This window comes from Peromyscus maniculatus, chromosome 12 (assembly GCF_049852395.1).
Source record: "Peromyscus maniculatus bairdii isolate BWxNUB_F1_BW_parent chromosome 12, HU_Pman_BW_mat_3.1, whole genome shotgun sequence".
NCBI classification, from domain to species: Eukaryota; Metazoa; Chordata; class Mammalia; order Rodentia; family Cricetidae; genus Peromyscus; species Peromyscus maniculatus.
In genome coordinates, this window is record NC_134863.1 from 49544486 (window position 1) to 49552222 (window position 7737).

General features: G+C 37.7%; 1 pseudogene; it reads right to left on the minus strand.

Moving 5' to 3' along the window:
* Nucleotides 1–377: 377 nt before the first annotated feature.
* LOC143268036 (olfactory receptor 6C4-like) lies at nt 378–1333 on the minus strand (annotated as a pseudogene).
* Nucleotides 1334–7737: the final 6404 nt, after the last annotated feature.

Here is a 7737-nt window from a genome sequence, read left to right on the forward strand (position 1 = left end):
AGAAAGAAGAAGCAGGAAAAGAGGAGAAAGAGAATGAAAAGAGGGGAGGAGAGAAAATGGAAGGGAGAAGTACCTATGGAGGAAGAAATAGAGCAGCCAGAAGAGGGAACTAGATCTCATTACAGGTGGTTGTGAGCCACCATGTGGATGCTGGGAATTGAACTCAGGACCTCTGTAAGAGCAGCCAGTGCTCTTAACCTCTGGGCCATCTCTCCAGCCCCCTCTTTCATTCTTTAAAGGTAGATAACAGAAATTCTTGAACTAGTTTGAAAAAGACTGTGGGCACCAGCTTACACCAAGCTTCCCTGAGAATTCACTTCAACAAAGAGGAGGCATAGCCTGGATGTCACCCAACATTTCTATTTATTTTGAGGCCACTAAAAGGAATAAAGATGCATTATTTTTCTGACCACATCATTGACAGCTTGTTTTACTTGCCTATTCCTTAGATTGTAAATGAACAGGTTCAGTAAAGGGGCAACTGAGGTATTGAGCACAGCCACACCCTTATTGAAGGCAACTCCTTCTGTTGCTGAAGGCTTTATGTACATGAAGATGCAGCTTCCATAAGAGAGGGAGATGACAACCATGTGGGAGGAACATGAGGAAAAGGCCTTCTTCCTCTGCTGTGAGGAAGGGATCTTCAGAATGGTCCTGATGATGTGAGTGTAGGAGAGAATCACCAGCACCAGGGTGACTATCAAGTTCATGTCTGCTAAGACAAAATCAAAGAGTTCCAGCAGCCTTGTGTCTGAGCAAGCTATTTCTATGAGGGGCCCATAGTCACAGTAATAATGATTGAGCACATTGGATGCACAGAAGTCCAGCTGACTAGTCAAGATGATTGGAAATAAGATGACTAGGAAGCCACTCAGCCAAGAGCAGAGGACCAGCAGGGTGCAGACACTGTTGCTCATGATGGTGGTGTAGTGCAGGGGTTTGCAGATGGCCACATTGCAGTCATAGGACATGGCAGTCAGAAGGCAGAATTCAGTGGCTCCAAAGAAGATGGCAAAGAAGTACTGAGTGAAGCAGCCAGCAAAGCTGATGGTCTTAATTCCTGTAGAGGTGCTGACGAGCATTCAAGGACTAAAAGTGGATGTGAAGAAGATTTCCAGGAAGGAGAAGTTCTTGAGGAAGAAGTACATGGGTGTCTGGAGGTGGGAATCCAGCAGTATGAGGATGATGATGGTGAGATTTCCCATAATGCTGACAATGTATGTGAGGAGGAGGAATAGGAAAACACAGATTGGAAGCTCTGGTGAATCTGTGAGTCCCAGGAGAATGAATTCACTGAAAATCTGATTTTTCATTATCTGCTTTGATACCCTGTGAGGCTGAGAAAAAGAGAAATGGGTGATGAAGGTGAACTGAGCTTAGCAGTACAGAGAGGAAGTCTTAAGAGTCTTAGGGGGCTGGAAAGGTTAGTCAAGGCTGACCTCAGAAGAATAACTATTAATAAGCTTCTGTATAGATAAAGTGGAAAATGTGAGGGGGGGAAACGGAAGAAAATCATTCATAATTCTCCTCCCCCACATGACCTCTGCTAACAATTTGGTAGATAGTTCGCACTTCTCTTGAAATGGAGCATCTTAAACTATGGCTTTGGTTTTAAATAGTTTTCAATTGTATTTTATGTGTCTCTGCATGTATATTTGCAAATCACATCACAAAAGAACTGTTGTAGAATATTATTTTAACTAGGCAAAGTTGTATTTCCATTTATTTATTCTGTAGAATGTTACTTTTAACTGTGTAAAAGTGTGTTACACTTGTAGATGCTGCATTTGCTTAATGATGCAAGGATGTGTGTTTAATTATGTAAAGATGCGCTACATCTGTTTGGCTCTGCCTGCCTAAGTACCTGATGGATTAAGAGCTGAAGGGCCAATAGCTAGAGAGAAAGGATGGGTGTGTCCATTAGGCAGAGAGAATCAATAGGAGAAACCTGGGCTGAAGAGAGAAGAGCAAAAAAGACTAACCAGAAGAGCAGGAGGAGAAATAGCTCAGTGGTCAAGAGCAGTGAGAGCTCTTTCTGAGGTCCTGGGTTCAGTTCCCAGCACACGAATGGGAAGGGTAGGGGTAGAGAACCTTTATCATGAAGTGGTGCTGGATTTTGTCAAGGGCTTTTTCAGCATCTAATGAAACGATCATGTGGGGGTTTTTTTCTTTAAGTTTGTTTATATAGTGAAATTTTTTCATGTGTCAAACCATCCCTGCTTCACTGGAATGAAGCCTAATTAATAATTGGGAATGATTTTCTTAATGTGTTCTTGGATTTGGTTGACTAATACTTTATTGAGTATTTTTGCATCAATGTTCATGAGGGACATTGTTCTGTAATTCTCTTTCTTTGTTGCATCTTTGTGTGGTTTGGGTATCAGGGTAACTTTAGCCCATGAAAGAGTTTGGCAATGTTCATTCTGTTTCTTATTGTGTGGAACAATTTGAGGAGTATTGGTATTAGCACTTCTTGGAATTTCTGGTAAAATTCTGCACTAAAATCATCTGGCTCTGGGCTTTTTTTTGGTTAGGAGACTTTTAATGACTGCTTCTATGTCCTTAGGGGTTATAGGACTATTTAAATTGTTTGTCTGGTCTTGATTTAATTTTGGTATGTGGTACCTATCCAGAAAATTGTCCATTTCTCTTAGATTTTCCAATTCTGTGGAGTACAAGTTTTTGAAATATAACCTAACGATCACCTGGATTTCCTCAGTGTCTGTTGCTATTTCTCCCTTTTTGTTTCTGATTTTGCTAATTAGGATATTCCCTTTCTGCCTTTTAGTTAGTTTGGATACGGGTTTGTCTATCTTGTTGATTTTCTCAAAGAATCAAGTCTTTGTTTCATTAATTCTTTGTATTATTCTCTTTGTTTCTAATTTATTGATTTCAGCCCTCAGTTTGATGATTTCCTGCCATCTACTCCTCCTGGGTGAGTTTGCTTCTTTTTGTTCTAGGGCTTTCAGGTGTGCTGCTAAGTCACTAATATGAGATTTCTCTAATTTATTTATTTAGATAACAGAGAATTCTCAACAGAAGAATCTCTAATGGCTGAGATACAATTTAAAAATTATTCAACATCCTTAGCTATCAGGGAAATGCAAATCAAAATGACTCTGAGATACAATCTCTCTGAATGGCCAAGGTCAAAAACACTAATGACAGCCTATGTTGGAGAGGATGTGGAATAAGGGGAACACTCCTCTACTGCTGGTGGGAGTGCAAATTTGTACACCCACTTTGGAAATCAGTATGGCAATTTCTCAAAAAATTTGGAAATCTCAAAAAAATCAATCTACCTCAAGACCCAGCTATACCAACCTTGGGCATATGCCCAAAGGATGTTCAATCATACCACAAGGACATTTGCTTGACTATGTTCATAGCAGAATTATTCATAATAGCCAGAACCTGGAAACATCCTAGATGTCCCTCAACTGAAGAATGGATAAAGAAAATGTGCTACATTTACACAACAGAGTATTATTCGGTGGTTAAAAAAATGACATCATGAAATTTGTAGGCAAATGGATGGAACTAGAAAATATGAAGTAACTGACACAGAGAAAAATATTAAGTTGTGGTTAATATTCACACGACCAGTAAGTGGAAATATATTTTGTTTCTAGAAAATCTGACAAGAAAAGATGATACTCCTAATCACTGTGCTTTGTTACCTCTTAGTGACTTTCCAAAATGACCTTGAAGTTTTAGCTAGAGCAATAAGACAAGTAAAGGAGATCAAAAATATACAGATTGAAAAGGAAGAAATCAAAGTATCATTATTTGTATATGGTATGGTAGTATATATAAGTGACCTTAAAAAATCCACTAGGGAACTCCTAAAGCTGATAAAAACTTTCAGTAAAGTGACTGCATACAAGATTAACTCAAATAATCAGTAGCCCTCCTATATACAAGTGACAAGCAGACTAAGAAAGAAATCAGGGAAACAACTGTAGATGTAACCAACTGTTTTATTAAATAAGAAACACATTACCAATGTAAAAGAGAAAGCCAAGAGGTCAGAGCTCAGAGCTAAAATCTCACCCTTCCTCCTGTGGTGGTCCTAGCTCTCCGAAAGAGACCTACTTCCTGTGTGTATGTCTTTTCATAGTCTTTTTGTTCTGCCTTCTCATTGGTTGTAAACCCAAACACGTGACTGCCTCATCATTGTCTGTATGTACAGCCCCCCAGGTCTTAAAGGCGTATGTCTCCAATGCTGTCTGTATCCCTGAACACACAGAGATCTACTTAGCTCTTCTACCGAGTGCTGGGATTAAAGGCGTATGCCACCACCGCCACACTCTTGCTATGGCTCTAATAGCTGTGACCCCCGGGTAACTTTATTCATTAACATACAATCAAAATCACATTTTAGTACAATTAGAATACCACCACAAACAACACCCTTCACAATTGCCTCAAATACTATAAAATATCTTGGGGTAACTATAGCTAAGCAAGTGAAAGCCTTGTATGATAAAAACTTCAAATTTTTGAAGAAAGAAATTGAAGAAGACATCAGAAGATGGAAAAGATCTCCCATGCTCATAGATAGGTAGTATTAACATAGTAAAAATGGCCCATCTTATCAAAAGCAATTTATAGATTCAATGTAATTTCCATCAAAATTCCTAAACAATTCTCTTCAGACCTTGAAAGAATAATTCTCAATTTCATATGAAAACAAACAAACAAAAACCAGATAAAATAATACTGAACAATCAAAGAACTTTTGGAGGTATCACCATCCGTGATTTCAAGTTGTACTCCAGAGCTATAGTAATAAAAAGATGCATGGTTTTATGTGTTGACATAAAAATGGACATGTTGTTCAATGAAATAGAACTAAAGACACAGACATAAATTCATGCACCTATGGATACCTGATTTTTGATAAAGGAACCAGAAATACACACTGGAAAAAAGAAACCATCTTCAACAAATAGTCAAACTGGATATCTGCATAAAGAGAAATGCAAATAAAATCATATATATCACTCTACACAAAACTCAAGTCCAAGTGGACCAAATACTCAACATAAAACCAGATACACTGAATCTGACAGAAGAGAAAGTGGAGCACAGCCTTGAATGCATTGGCACAGGAGACTTCCTGAAGAGAACATGAATAGTGTATGTACTAAGATCAACAATTAATAAATGTAATAAACTGAAAAGCTTCTGTAAGACAAAGGACCTCTTCAATTGGACAAAGAGGCAGTGTACAGTATGGGAAAAATTTTCACAAACATATATCCAAATATATGTAATCCAAAATATATAAAGAACTCAAGAAATTAGATATCAAACTGTAGCCAAAAGTTTCTCTGGTCCTGCCTGGCCCTGTGTTTGGGATGAAGCTCTCCCATCCATGTCCTGCAGCCACTTGGTCCCAAGTAAACACACAGAGGTTTATATTATTTACAAACTCTATGGGCTATGGCTAAGAATTCTTGTTAGCTAGCTCTTTCATCTTAATTAACCCATTCCTATTAATCTATATGTTGCCACATGATCGTGGCATTGCTGGTCTGCTGGCATCTTGCTCCTTGGGGATCTGGTTGGCATCTCTTCTTAAATCTGCCCTTCTTCTTCCTGTCTCTCTCTTGGATTTCCTGCCTGGCTATAACTTGACTCGCTATAGGCCAGAGCAGCTTCTTTATCAACCAATCATAGCAACACAAATTCACAGCATATAGAAAGACATCCCACAGCACGTCCCCTTTTCTGTCTAATCAAAAGGAAGGTTTTAACTTTAACATAATAAAATTACATATAATGGAACAGTTATCAAACAAGCATACAATTACAATATCTAGTTGACTTGTATTTGGCAAAATTAAAGAAAATATTCTACCATCTATCCTATATTTGTGATTCTAAAGTTTCATATCTAATTTATTTTTTATCATAACCAAGGAAAATTATAACTATCTAGTCTTTGACTACATCAAAGACCCCAGAAGAATATAATATTACCTAAGTAAAGAGGAAGTGCACTGTAAGCAATTTCCAAAGTTCTAGAAATGACAAAGATATCTGACTGCCTGGATAGTCACCCAAAGTTCCTCTATAATGTTGGGGCATCTAACTTCAGGCTATAGGCCTAAAGTCTCTGGCATAGCATTCAGTGAAGCAGGAAATTTTAAGGACTTTTCCATCAATTTTGGCAAAGTTCATCAGTCACTTCTCCTGTGTCCTGTAGAATGCCTGGCAGTTTCCTCTGTGAAGCAGGAACATGAAGGACCATCTTGCCTTGCAAAGGTCAGTGGTCATCTTCCTATGGGTCCTGCATGTCTAGAGTCCTCCTCCTCCTGATCTCTTGATCCTCCTTGATCTTTCCTCTTCCCAGATTTCTCATTCTATTTATTCTCTCTGCCTGTCAGCCCCACCTATCCTTTATCCTGCCTCACTATTGGCTGTTCAGGTCTTTATTAAACCATCAGGTATTTTAGACAGGCAAAGTAACACAGCTTCACAGAGTTAAACAAATGCAACCTAAAAGAATGCAACACATCTTTGCATCATTAAACAAATATTCCAAAGCACAACACATCTTAAAATAATATTCTATATTTCCCCTTTTGTCTAAAAAAAAGAAAAGCTCTAATTTTAACATAATAAAACTATATACAACAAAAACAGTTATCAAGTAAAAATTATTTTTACAATATGCTGAAAATTTGTAGTTAGCATATTCAGAGACAATAATGCATTATCTATCTTATCTTAATAAATCCAAAGTTTTATACTTAATTTACTTTCTATCATAACTAAGGAAACTTGCAACTCTAACTATCCAGTCTTCAACTCCATCAAAGACCCAAAAAGATGTAATATTATCTAACAACAGAGACATTTGGCTGCCTGGACAATTACCCAAACTTCCTCTGCAATGTTGAGACATCCATCTTCAGCCTACAGGTCCTGAACATCTGGCAAGAAATTTGGTAAAGCAAGACATTTGAGGGACTGTCCTACCTTGTATAGGCAAAACTCAGCAGTCACTTTTCTGTGGGTCCTGCATGCCCAATTTATACAGCATACAGTCAAGCATTCAAGGCAAAAGCAGTTTCTTATGCAAATGGCTAATCTTGTACAATGAAAGCAAACTTCTATGGAGTTTCTTTGATGCCCATCATCATTATATGAAGTAAATTGGTACTGCCAGGAGTAGATGTGTCTTATTGTCATGAAAAGTCATAAGTTAACAAAACATTTTAAATGCCATATTCTATAGGCCTTTGAAGTGTTTGAAGACCATGTAATCTAAAATATTCCCGTTTAACCTTGAAAGCATACCTAATGTGACTACAAGTTTGATTATTATAGATTAACTGCTAACCTCATTTCTTAATTATGCATTGCATTTTTAAATGAGCTGCATAAGCACAATACCCCAAACAAGAGTAGAAACATACATTCAATATAACAAAAATAACTTTAAATTTGTATCAATGCACTATATTACCCTAAATTATAGCAAACATCCATAACCCACCAAATAACCAAAGGCCACCCACATGAACCAACTCTTAGGAATGTGGGCATAGTTTTCTCTATACTGATTCCTGCTGTAGACAAAGCATCTTTAGGGTTCCAGAGAGAAAATTTGAGATAATGGCCAAATCCTAGGAAGACCAGATATAATCTTTGTTGATAGATATCACCTGTCAAGATTCAGGAGGTTTCCTTGATCAAACCTGATCTATATTATTCCTTAAGTCA